The following is a 13,333-nucleotide window of genomic DNA, read 5'->3' on the forward strand; positions in this document are numbered from 1 at the left end:
AGAATTGATGCCTTTGAACTATGGTGTTGGAGAAGACTCCTGAGAGTCCCTTGGACTGCAAGGAGATCCAACCAGTCCATCTTAAAGGAGATCAGTCCTGGGTGTTCATTGGAAGGACTGATTTTGAAGTTGAAACTCCAATACTTTGGCCACCTGATGTGAAGAGCCAACTCATTTGAAAAGACCCTGATGCTGGGAGGGATCGGGGGCAGGAGAAGAAGGGGATGACAGAGGATGAGATGGTTGGATGGCATCACCAACTTGATGGACCTGGGTTTGGGTGAACTCCGGCAGTTGGTGATGGACAGGGAGGCCTGGCGTGCTGTGGTTCATGGGGTCACAAAGAGTCTGACATGACTGAGTGACTGGACTGAACTTAACTAAGACAATGACAACTACATGTGGTAACATCCCAAACCTGCTTCCTCATCACATATTTGAGGGGAAAGACTGAAGTGTTGTTTGCTGGCGACAGAGCTCTCTGACTCCAAGCAAATCCTGAGCCCCAAAAAATCGAAGACCACCAACGATCCATCTCATCAAAGCATGCCCGAGAGGGTCCTTACGATGCCTCTGAGTTAACACAGTGGTATCTCAGTTCCTGCATTGTCAGTCACTGGTTATTCAACACTTATGGAAAAAAATGTTCTCATCGACAGTACAGGTGTTTGTGGAAAAAAGCATCTGTGTTTAAAACAAAAAGGTGTTAAAAGCTTTGTCAAGCATGGGAGTTTCCAGTGGGCAAAACTTGGCAGTGGCAGGCAATGCTGATGAACTGCCTCAGGAGGCTCTGTGCAGGGTGTTGAAAAAGCAAACAAGCCCTCTGATCTTCCAAACATCCCTAGAGGGACTTAAAAGGCACTGCCCCTCACGGTAGAAAATGCATGTAGGATCCAAGGTCCAGTGCTGACCGCCACCCAGACAGAGCTCACGCCACCTACTCCCAGAAAGCTTACCCAGACACGGTGGCAAGGAAGAATTCTCTGATCTGAAGCTTGCTTTTGTCCTTCCCATGTCTGCTACTTGGGGGAAAGTTGGGGTACATCTCATTCAACACCCCTATTCTATCTGGCACCTCTGATTTGCACAGGGCAAGTGCGGTTCACAATATCAGTATGGTTTCCACCCAGAGTTCACGAGTCACTGTCTCCCGCCCTCCAAGCTGCCTCCACCAACTCAAAATAAACACAACTAAGGAAACAAAGCCAAATGTGAATGTTGTACACCAAGCAGTTTCCTTAAGAACACGACAGGCCACGAGGCCTCAGAACAGCAGATACTTGGAAACCAGGACACAGACTTGCTCAGATTAACACAGACATGGGCATTATGAACATTTATTTCTCTTTATGTCTCCGAGTGACTCTTGCATTAGTGACATCTGCAACATCTGAAGAGAGTTGGCAATCGTGTTTGTAGAACATGTCTTCCATCTTCCACCACTAATCATGGATTCTATACCACATTCTGCTCTGTTCCTCTTTTTTCCTTGTTCTTTTTTAAAACTTTTTATATCGTTATTTCTTACAATGAGATCTATGCTTCACCTGATAATAAAACAATTTCTGCTATCAAAGCTTAGAATTAATACAACTTTGACAGGAAATGCTATATTGGGGATAAAACAGGCTTATTGAGAAATCTGTACATTCCATGTGCATGCATGTGTGCTCAGTTGTGTCTGACTCTGTGGTCCTATGAACTGTAGCCCACCAGGCTCCTTTGTCCAAGGGATTCTCCAGGCAAGAATACGAGAGTGCATTGACATTTTCTTCTCCAGGTGATCTTCCCGACCCAGGGATCGAACTCACGTCTCTTGTGTCTCCTGCAGTAGAAGACAAGTGTCTTTTTAACCAGCTGAGCCACCTGATGTATGTATAGGAAGCCCAAACATTCAGCAGAGAGCTCGTATTTTCACTTTGGCCCCTGACATTGGCTTTAGCAGTGAGGGAATGCAGGGTGTCTTTTCACGTTATAAATGTTTTTGAGGTTTTTGTGCATGAAATGTGAAAATGAACATGGAATCTGACACAGTGGGACCACGAGTTCCACCTCTGCACTCTGGAAGGGGTGCAAACAGCAACCAGGAAGAAAGGGAGGAAGGAAGAGAGAAAGACACAGAGCCTCCAAATAGTCCTCTGAAGACAGGTTCCTACGGTGCTCCAGGGAGGAGTAGTCTCACATTAAGTGGAGTTGAAAGCTTTAGTTATTGATTATAAGGAAATATATGGCCTCCGTAGTATAGATCTTAAATATGATATGTAATTACATATACACAACTGAGACTGTGACATTATTATATTATTATCACCTATGAAAGAATGGGTTTCCCTGACTGCTTAGCCAACAAAGAGAGGGAAGGCACATGTCCAAGGGAGAAGAGATGGTCAAGAGAGAGAGTCTTCGGAGATGCTAGGAGGAGAATCATGGTTGAGGGTCTGCTGTTGGCTCACTGCATCCACAGCTCTCTTCCAGATGGAGAAAGAAAAGCTGAAAGAGAGGAAGCAACTGATCTGACAGAAGGCAACGAGTCAGTAACTCTGGGTTCAGACAGAAGATGACTCTGCACCCAAGCTCTTCATGACCAAGTCTCAGAGGAGGGATTTCCAGGGAAAAAAAAAAAAGTGGGCTGTGGCTTGGTTTTGTGATGTGGCAGTTAAATGGTTCAGTGTAAACAGAGACGTGTATAAAATGTAAAGTTGAGGATCAGGATGGAGAGATTGCTCACCTAATAACATCTATTTTCCTGCTCAGGTTGAAGGCAAAATAACATAGAAAGTGTGTCGAGACAAATAGAGGTGTGATGAGCTTGGGAACTTTAGCAAATTCTGCTAGTTTGGAACAGCCTTGGGAAGCATTCAGTTTACCTGGACCATTCTGGGGGGAAACCTCTAACAACCTAGCTTACCTTTTCATTGGTTTTAATACCACAAGTGAAAAAATGTCCCACAAATAAGGATGGCTTCTAGGAATTCTGTTCAGCCATGAATTTTAAAAGGTTTTTTACATCATTTGATGAAAAGAATTTTACAATGGATATGGCAGACCTATCTCACAAGCCTTATACTGAGGGATTATAATAAACTACAATGTAGAATTTTCATTTACAGGGAAGGAAATTTTACTTCTGAAAGTTACATTAACATGATACAGGACATAATTTAGTTCACATATATCACACTTGACTATAACATTCACCCTTCTAGAAAAAAATATTGCTGGAAGTATATTCCAAGTATTATTCATTGACTATGTGGTTAACAGTTAAGGTAGCAAGCTTGTCTCCAGGTGACTTCCAGTTTGGGTTTAAAGAAGCCCTCTGTGAATGTTTTGAATCCCATGGGGCCGTTTACTAAACAACAGATCAAATGGGGGAAAGGAAGACGACTGGATCTTTGATGAAGGCGTCAGAAGATACCATCTCTGCGCGGAGCAGGAGCTAGCAGATGTTTAGAATCCTGGGTGGAGCACTCCCCTCCTGCTGCTGGGGAGGCAGGGCCCATCTCGGGTTTCTACAGGGGAGGGACCCTCGCTTGGGAGACAGGGAAGCTCTACATGGCCCAGCTCACGTCCATCTGGAAGGTTTTTGGCAGCTCTGATTTCCACTGGGTAAAAAGGATATGGGGAAAACTAAGAAATATTCCAGCAGAATTTGTAACATGACATAGAAATTAGGATATTAGAGCCGTAAGATGATAATATGGAAATTCATGCCATGTTGGTAGAGGAGCAAATTCTAAAAATGTTCTCAGGCCCCTGTGCCCTCAAATGGGAAGCGCATGGTACAGGAAAAAGTGAAGCCCCCCAAAACAGCTGGCCTTGAATGTGCACCCCTCTTAGCCCGGAGCAGTAGCAGATGGCAGGATCTGCCTGTTGTGCTGGTATTGTTTTTGTTGTTTTCATGCATTAATAATTAGATGCTGACAGCATGCTTGGAGCTGCTCTGAGTTTAGAACACAGAACTGCTTGGATCCCTTGGGCTTATCACCTCAGTAAGAGGAAGACCTTTGAAAGCATCAATGCAGAAGAGATATATGTTATAAATCAAAGAGATATATGTTATAAATCAAAGGTTATTGCCTCTTCAAGTTGCATTTTTTTCTTCACGTTTTCTTTTAAATTTCCTTACCTTCAGTACGGGGTAGGGGAAGAATAGCCAGATGGCTCACTGAGGAAAGCATGGGGGAGATGGAAGGAGGGGAGCTTGGCGGATTCAGAGGAGAAGAGTGACTTCAGAGTAAAGTGGAAGAATATTGGACACGGAGGTGGACCCGTCACCACCGAACACGGTGGGGGCAGCTTGGGATGAGAAGGCGGTAACAAGGGGTCGGTGGGGAGGCCCTTCTGAGTGTGAAGTCCGCATATGAGCAGAGGAATGATTTTATTCACATGGCTAAATAGCCCCTGGATGAAGACAGAGTCTTTGCAATGATATATGATCATCAGGAGGGCTTCCCCGATGGCTCAGTGAGTAAAGAAGCTGCCTGCCAATGCAGAAGATGTGGGTTTGAGCCTTGAATCAGAAAGATCCCCTGTAGGAGGAAATGGCAACCCACTCCAGTATTCATGCCTGGGAAATCCCATAGACAGAGAAGCCCAGAGGGCCACAGTTCATAAGGTTGCAAAGAGTCAGGCACAACTGAGCAACTGAGTCCTCACACACACGATCATCAGGAAGAGGCAGAGATTATGCCAAAGGGGCTACAGATGTGGAACTAAACCAAAGATTGGAACTGAGTCCAGGAAATATGTGGACTGTGAAGGGTCATTCCTTAATCTGGCCATGGAATGACGTCCAAGGGGCCATGAAGCATCCATGTTTCATAATCCTACCTGGACCAGTGGGACAAGTAAGGGATTAGTTCTTTCAGATCTCATCCTGGCCAGCTCAGAATCAAACTCCATCTCAGAATGAACAGCTAGTTTCTGTTAAACAACTTATCTTTCTAGGACTCGAGTTTTTTCATCTGCAAATAAGGTACTATTACTTCAAAGGAGTAAACCTTTTACTCTGAGCACAAATGTGTTAGACAGCAATACTAAACAAGTGTCATCTTATTCTTCCCAAATACCCTATAAGGGAGGTGTTAATAATATTATTCTCCCCCTTTTCAGGTAAGGTGGGTTGGAGCCAAGAAAATGGCAAGTTTCATAAGCCAGGAGAGTTCAGACTTTTTTAAAGAGGCAGTAAAAAGTCACCAAAAGCTGTTCACCAGAGAAATTTTTTTCTGTGAAACAACATAGTGTTAGTGCACTGCATATATTAAAGAGGAAAAATATAGCATGAAGAGCAGGTAGGAGATTATTATAACAGTCCAAGCACCAGGGGAAGAAAGATGCATATGATTTGATACCTACTAGGATTTATTTATTTTTTTTCCAATTATTTTTATTAGTTGGAGGCTAATTACTTCGCAACATTGCAGTGGGTTTTGTCATACATTGACATGAATCAGCCATGGAGTTACATGTATTCCCCATGGAGTTACATGTATTCCCCAGATTTGATACCTACTAGGATTTAATAATGACACCACTGAGCGACTTCACTTTCACTTTTCACTTTCATGCATTAGAGAAGGAAATAGCAACCCACTCCAGTGTTCTTGCCTGGAGAATCCCAGGGATGGTGGGGCCTGGTGGGCTGCCATCTATGGGGTCACACAGTCAGACACGACTGAAGCGATTTAGCAGCAGCAGCAGGATTTAATAATAATAATAATAATAACGAGGTTGTGGAGAAGTTGGAACATGTGCAGAAGTTGGAACACGTGCATTTCTTGTGAAAATGTAAAACGTTGCAGCAGCTATAAAAAAAAAATTAAACAGTTTGGTTGTTCCTTAAGAGCAGGAGAAGGGAGCAACAGAGGATGAGATGGTTGGATGGCATCATCAACTCGATGGACATGAGTTTGAGCGGGCTCCAGGAGATGGTGAAGGACAGGGAGGCCTGGTGTGCTGCAGTCCATGGGGTCACAAAGAGTCAGACATGACTTAGCGACTGAACAACAACAAAGAGCTAAACATAGACTGTCACATGACCCAGCAATTCCACCCCTATGTATATGCCCAAAGGAATTGAACGCAGGGCCTTAAACAGGCCTGTACACAATTGCTCATTGCAGCATTATCACAACTACCCGAGTGTCCATCAGTAGATACATGGATGAACAATACATGGAATACATATACAATGAAATATTCCAGCTGTAAAAGGGAATGAAATTCTGAAATGTGCTACAGCATGGATAAAGCTTGAGAACACTACGCTGAGTGAAATAAGTCAGACGAACAAAGGAAATGTTACATTACTTCACTTATATGATGTATCTGGAGAACAGGAAAGTTGTTAAAGACTGAAAGTAGATTACAGGTTACCTGGGGCTGAGGAGAGAGGGGTCGGTGTGGGGGAATTATTACTTAATGGCTTCAGAGTTCCTGTTCAGATGATGGAAAGGTCTGGAACTAAACAATGCTGATGGTTGCATGACATCATGGATGTAGTCAATGCCACTTAGTTGAAACTGAAAAATGATTAAAGTGGTAAATTTTATGTTAAATATATTTTACCACAATTTTGCAAGCTAATGATGTAATATACCAAAAAGCATTGACTTGTACACTTTAATGGGTGAATTGGACACTAGGTGAATTATTAAATCTCAGTGAAGCTGCTAACAAGAGAGAGGGGAGGAAGCGAGACACAGGGTAGAGGTAGTGGGAATAAAATGAAACAACATGCTCTTCCAGACTGAGAATTGATGACTAATAGAAGTTAGAGAATAAGAGGTAAATCATCTCCATGAGCAGGAATAGGACATCGAAGAGGAGACACCACATGTCTGGGGAAGTAAGGGGGCCGTTCTGGTCCCTCTGCTTTAAGCAGGAGGCAGAGAAGGCGGGGGCAGGAGGTGGAGGTTAAAACCAGAGCGACGGAGAGGTGGGGACCAGCAGAGGTCACGTGCACAGAAGTCCCAGCTGCAGAGATAGGGTGAGACTGTCGACTGATGGCACTAGTGAACCTTGCCAACAGGGACATGGGAGGAGCAAGAGGGTTCAGAGATGAACAGAAACAGGTGATGCTCAGAGACACAGAGAGAGAACAAGGATACATCAGGAAGAACATGGTGAACTCACCCAAGTGTCAGGAGTGAGGATGCTGAGAAACTGAAAGATCCTTCAGTGTAACAAATTGGAGATTGCTGATGACATCCGTAGAAATGATTTCAGCTGTGTTGCGGAGAAGAAGTGAGATTTTTTTCTTTAAAAAATCAAATAATTTGAGTAAATAAGGGTCAATGTCTTTGGAAAACCTTATATGATGTGAATCATATAAGTGGGATGCAACAGCACTGGGGGGACAGTTGTAAAAAAGGAGCTTTCTTTTTTAAGTCCTTCTTTGTTTGATTTTAAGAGGGAAGTGTCATCTGTTTTGGAATTTGGAAAACTTTGACAAATGTAGAGTAATAATGGTTTGAAAGGAAGGGATGATGAATGGATTTTGTGACAGGGTGAGAGGGTTACTGAAAAGGACCATTCTCTGGAAGAAATAGGAGAAGTTGGGATCAACTCCCCTAGGGGAGTCAGGGGAACTTTAGGGGACCCCTAGGGGACCTTTGCCAACAAAGGTCCGTCTAGTCAAAGCTATGGTTTTTCCACTAGTCGTGTATGGATGTGAGAGTTGGACTATAAAAAAAAAGCTGAGCACTGAAGAATTGATGATTTTGAACTATGGTGTTGGAGAAGTCTCTTGAGAGTCCCTTGGACTGCAAGGAGATCCAACCAGTCCATCTTAAAGGAAATCAGTCCTGAATACTCATTGGAAGGACTGATGCTGAAATTGAAGCTCCAATACTTTGGCCACCTGATTCTAAGAACTGACTCATTGGAAAAAACCCTGATGCTGGGAAATATTGAGAGCAGGAAGAGAAGGGGATGACAAGATGAGATGGTTGGATGGCACAACTGAGTTTGAGCAAGCTCCAAGAGATGGTGATGGACAGGGAAGCCTGGCATGCTGTGCAAGTCCATGGAGTCACAGAGTTGGACATGACTGAGTGACTGAACTGAACCGAGAAGAGTCAGACCTGGCAGAGAGAGTCGGTACTTACTGTCCCAGGGGGTGGGGGTAGGGGTTGTGGAGGATGGAGAAGAGCTGGCCCCAGGAGGCAGGGGTGAGGATGATGGTTCCCAGGACGGACACACAGTAGGATGTATGGGCCACGGGGTGTCTACAGGGGGTGTGACCACACCCCAGAGCAGCCAGGCCTTTGTGAGGTCAAGATCCCTTCACTAGGCACTGAGTTCTCACAACCCGATCCCAGGGCCCGGTCTGTGGTCAGAGAAGGAGGCCATCAGCTCACCTAGAAGAGAGCCCGCCTAGAAGGACACACATGACCGCCCTCCTGTAACAACCCATGCTCATTCCCCACTGCCGTCCAGCATGAAGGCTGCTCCGTGGCCAGGCCCTCGCTCCCCGATAATATCACCCCCTGTTGACGCTGCTCACACCCCCACCTCCTCTGAGACTAACCCTGTCCCATGACCCATGGGGGTCGCAGTCAGGAGACTTTTCTGATACAGAGTGACCAGTCCTCAAGCCATGCTCCCCTTTCCTCTACGTCTTTAGGTACATATTCTGTCCTGTTTTATTGCTCGTGCTCCGAAAAAAATCCCCTTGTCTCCTCAACAGTACCGAACACGTCTGAAAGCAAGAAGTCTGTCTGTTCCTTGGCACAGGCCAACCATCAGGAGAAAGACTTGTGCAAACGTGAACTTGTGTGAGGACACAGTTTCTGAACCTGCAGCGCCTGCTGGGAGCCGCTCACATGTGGGTCCCAGGAAGCATCCTCGTGCTGGAAATGGACCATCTTAGACACATGGCCTTGTCCCACTGGCCTGCAGGACAGAGTCTCTTTCTTCAGAAGAGTTTAATCCACGATGCTTTGAGACCTCTTAGCTCTATGGCCCCTGACTGCCCTACCCCAGCCCACTGAAGACCTCTTGTCAACAGAGACAAGAAAAGTAGAAGCCAGACAGGGAGGAAAGAAGAAAAATGAGAAGAGAATGAAGGATGAAAGAAAGAAAGAGAGAGCGGGAGGGAGGAAGGAGGAGAGAGAGAAAGAGAAAAGAGAGAAGGGGGAAGGGAGAGGAGGAAAGAGGGAAAGAAAATGAAAAAGAAGCAAACACTCCGGCCCCCTTGGGTGAAACACCAGCTGCGCAGGTCAGCCTCAAGCCCCACCACCCCCGACCCCGCCAGGAACATCAGTTCCTTGTGGGACCGAGACCAAAGTATGAGGATGGGTCCATTACACCCTCCAACCTGTGGCGCACATGCCAGCCTTACACACAGATGGAAAAGTGATGCGCTGTGCATGGAGCAGGGAGCCGGCTCCAGGGCTCCGCTCGTTCCAAGGCTGATGTCTCTCTCTGGTCCTCCTGCCAAGAAAGTGAGAAAGCTCAGACAAGCCTCTCGGCCCAGCCAGCTGAGCTCAGCGCACAGGCAGCAGCCAAGGACACACAGGGCTCGTCCTGCTGCTCAGCCAGGAGGGGTGGGCAGGCAAGTAGAGAGCTGGGTCCCCGGCTTCCAACACTGCCCACATGGGGTTCGTCGGGGTGACCAGCCCGTGGTCTCCCTGCCAGGCTCCCAGATGCTCACCTGTCTCAGGATCTGACCCCACGGGCTGAGGCAAGCCCTGACCTCAGGCGTGGTGTTGGGTCCGAGCACCGGTCCACATGTGACCTCCCCAGGGCTCTGGATTTCTGCTCCTCCACCCAGGACAGAACTGACTCGAGTGTAGGATTCCTCTGGCAGCCTGCTTTCCATGTCTGTTTCAGCCCCACAAAGGGTCAAGGAAGAACATGGAGAAATCTGGACACTTTTCTGAAAACATTTAAATGAAAAAGAACTTTCTTTTCCTCCCTATCTTCCAGGAAACCATCTACCTTCACTGCTGGTGGAAAGGTGTTGTTTCCTGTGTTTTTATAATGGGCTCCACACACCTAGACGTGACCCATGTTGGGATGGGGTGGTGGGAGTGGGGTGAGTGGCAGGCAAGCCTGTGTCTTGATTGCCTCCATTCCCTGGAATCTTCGAGGATAAAAGCAGGAGACACTGGGGCTCGTGTCTTGTGCTTCCCTCTGTATCTGTTTTTCAGGGCTGCCATAACAAACCACCGCAAACTTGGTGGCTTAACACAACAGCAATGTGTGTTCTCACAGTTCTGGAGGCCAAGTCCTAAATCAAGGTGTCAGCAGGGCCGGCTCCCTCTGAGGCTCCAAGGAGGATCCTCCCTGCCTCCTCCAGCTCCGGGGGCTCCAGGCGTTCTTGGCTCATAGGCGCATCACCCCAGTCTCTGCACGAGCCCCCCACCTGCTATCACAGGGTCTCCTCCCGGTGTCTCTGTCTCTTCTCCTTCTCTGTCTTTTAGGACATTTGTCACTGGTTCTAGGGCCCTCCCAGATCCAGGACGACCTCATCTTGCGAACTGGACCTCATCATATCTGTGCAGAACTTGTTCCAAATAAAGTCACTTTCTGACGCTCTGGGCAGATATAGTTTCTGGAGGAAGATCGCCAGTCAAGCTCCTGAAACCACTCAGTGCTGTGTGACCGTGGATAAGTGATGAGATTACCAAGGCAGAGGGTTTTTAATTTAAAATTTTAATTGTTTGAAATAAATACTTTGATCATCAAGAAAATATTGTAGTGGACATTTATAGACTCACAATGCAGATTAAAGAAATGTTAGCATTTCCCAGTTTATGAATTATATTTTATAAAATGTTATATTTTTGTATATTATGACTTGTTATAGATATAACTGTCCATCTCATCCTCTGTATACTCTACCCCAGTATAATCATTATTCCTGTTGTATGTTTGCATGCATGCAGAGTATATCATGACAAACGCTGGGCTGGAAGAAGCACAAGCTGGAATCAAGACTACCAGGAGAAATATCAATAACCTCAGATATGCAGATGACACCACCCTTATGGCAGAAAGTGAAGAGGAACTAAAAAGCCTCTTGATGAAAGTGAAAGAGGAGAGTAAAAAAGTTGGCTTAAAGCTATACATTCAGAAAACTAAAATCATGGCATCTGGTCCCATCAGTTCATGGCAAATAGATGGGTAAACAGTAGAAACAGTGTCAGACTTTATTTTTGGGGGCTCCAAAATCACTGCAGATGGTGATTGCAGCCATGAAATTAAAAGATGCTAACTCCTTGGAAGGAAAGTTATGACCAATCTAGATAGCATATTAAAAAGCAGAGACATTACTTTGCCAACAATGGTCTGTCTGGTCAAGGCTATGGTTTTTCCAGTGGTCATGTACGGATGTGAGAGTTGGACTGTGAAGAAAGCTGAGCACCGAAGATTGATGCTTTTGAACTGTGGTGTTGGGGAAGACTCTTGAGAGTCCCTTGGACTGCAAGGAAATCCAACTAGTCCATCCTAAAGGAGATCAGTCCTGGGTGTTCATTGGAAGGACTGATGATGAAGCTGAAACTCCAGTACTTTGGCCACCTCATGCGAAGAGTTGACTTGTTGGAAAAGACCCTCATGCTAGGAGGGATTGGGGGCAGGAGGAGAAGGGGATGACAGAGGATGAGATGGCTGGATGGCATCACCAACTCTATGGACATGAGTTTGGGTAAACTCTGGGAGTTGGTGATGGACAGGGAGGCCATCACCTGTGATTCATGTGGTCGCAAAGAGTCAGACACGACTGAGCAACTGAACTGAACTGATGTTTGCATGCACTGCAATTTACTTTTATTGATCATTATTTATTTTAGTAATATATATATTTTTTATGATGCCAATAAATCTAGTTTACTTATTTGAATTACTGTCTCAAAGACTTAGAATTAGAATTGACTTTTTTGGAAACTTAGACTCTTAGGTAATAATTCTTGCCCTAGTCACCTCCCAGCATAGTGAAAACTAAACAAAATGATTATATGAATGGTACACACAACACAGTCTGCACGGATTATAAAGTAGGATATTTCTTATGTTCTAAAATCCCACCCCCTCGATTGCTGGGCTGTGATATTGCTGCTGTCTCAAAATCATTCAGATATTGTTTCAATATGTCATCATTGTACCTTCTTTGCTAGCAGATGATACATAAAAGGGCCTTTTTGAAAGTGTTCGTGGCATGTGTTAGTTGTTGAGTCAAGTCTGACTCTGACCTTATGGACTGTAACCGGCCAAGCTCCTCTGTCCGTGGAATTGTCCAGGCAAGAATACTGGAGTGGGTAGCCATTCCTTTCTCCAAACTGTTTACATGGATGTAAAATTGAGATTTACATTTTTTCAGATTTTTAAAAAAATTATTTACTTAGTTATTTTTGACTGCACTGGGTCTTTGTTGCTGCACATGGGCTTTCTCTAGTTGAGGTGTGTGCAGCTTCTCATCGCAGGGGCTTCTCTTGCTGAGGAGCTCAGCCCTTGCGGCACACAGGCTTCAGTAGTTGCAGTATGCAGGGTCAGTAGTTGCAGCTCTGGGGCTCTAGAGAACAGGCTCAGTAGTTGTGGCACACAGGCTTAGCTGCTCCACGGCATGTGGGATCTTCCAGGATCAGGAATCGAACCTGTATCTCCTGCATTGGCAGGTGAATTCTTCACCACCTGGAACACCAGGGAAGTCTGTAACAGGTCTTATTTTAGCTGAGATGCTACATAAGTTTAGGTTATCTGTGCTAACATCATGACCAACTGGAAGAAAAAAGAAAAACCTCCTAATTTTCTAACTTGTTTTTGCTGGACCAGATATGGTGGCCGGGAATGATGGCTTTTGTTAAGCTACAGTCAACTCTGAGTGCCACGTCAGCAGTGTTGCTTCATCTAAACTCAGGGTACAACTGAAAACCGAGGAGAGGCAGTTAAGCCCTTAAAAATAGCCTCACTGTTCAGGACTCTGAGTTTGTGGAGCCAGGTATTCCAGTCTCCATCTGACACTAAATTCCTCAAAGCCAGAAATACTTGGTGCGTTTCACCGCAATCTCTGAGACTCTTAATTCCACCCTGGACTCTTGGTTGATAAAGAATAAAAGTGCAAAGCTGCTGAACCACTATTTATCATAAAGAAACTCGTCTTTGTTTAGGTCACTAAATATAAATGTTTAAACCCTACTAAGGTTAAATAAGGGGGAAATAATGAGAGCCAAGAAGCGAGTGGGGATGAGGAGGAGGGGAAGAGAGTGGAGAAAGAATTGTGCTAGAAACACCAGGTTAAGGAAAATCACTGTGGTTGAGCCCCCAAATTAATTCTAAACTTTCTGGCAGCAAAAGTAAAGAAGGAAGTTCAAGGCACAGCGTAGTT

This window comes from Dama dama, chromosome 30 (assembly GCF_033118175.1).
Source record: "Dama dama isolate Ldn47 chromosome 30, ASM3311817v1, whole genome shotgun sequence".
Classification (NCBI taxonomy): Eukaryota; Metazoa; Chordata; class Mammalia; order Artiodactyla; family Cervidae; genus Dama; species Dama dama.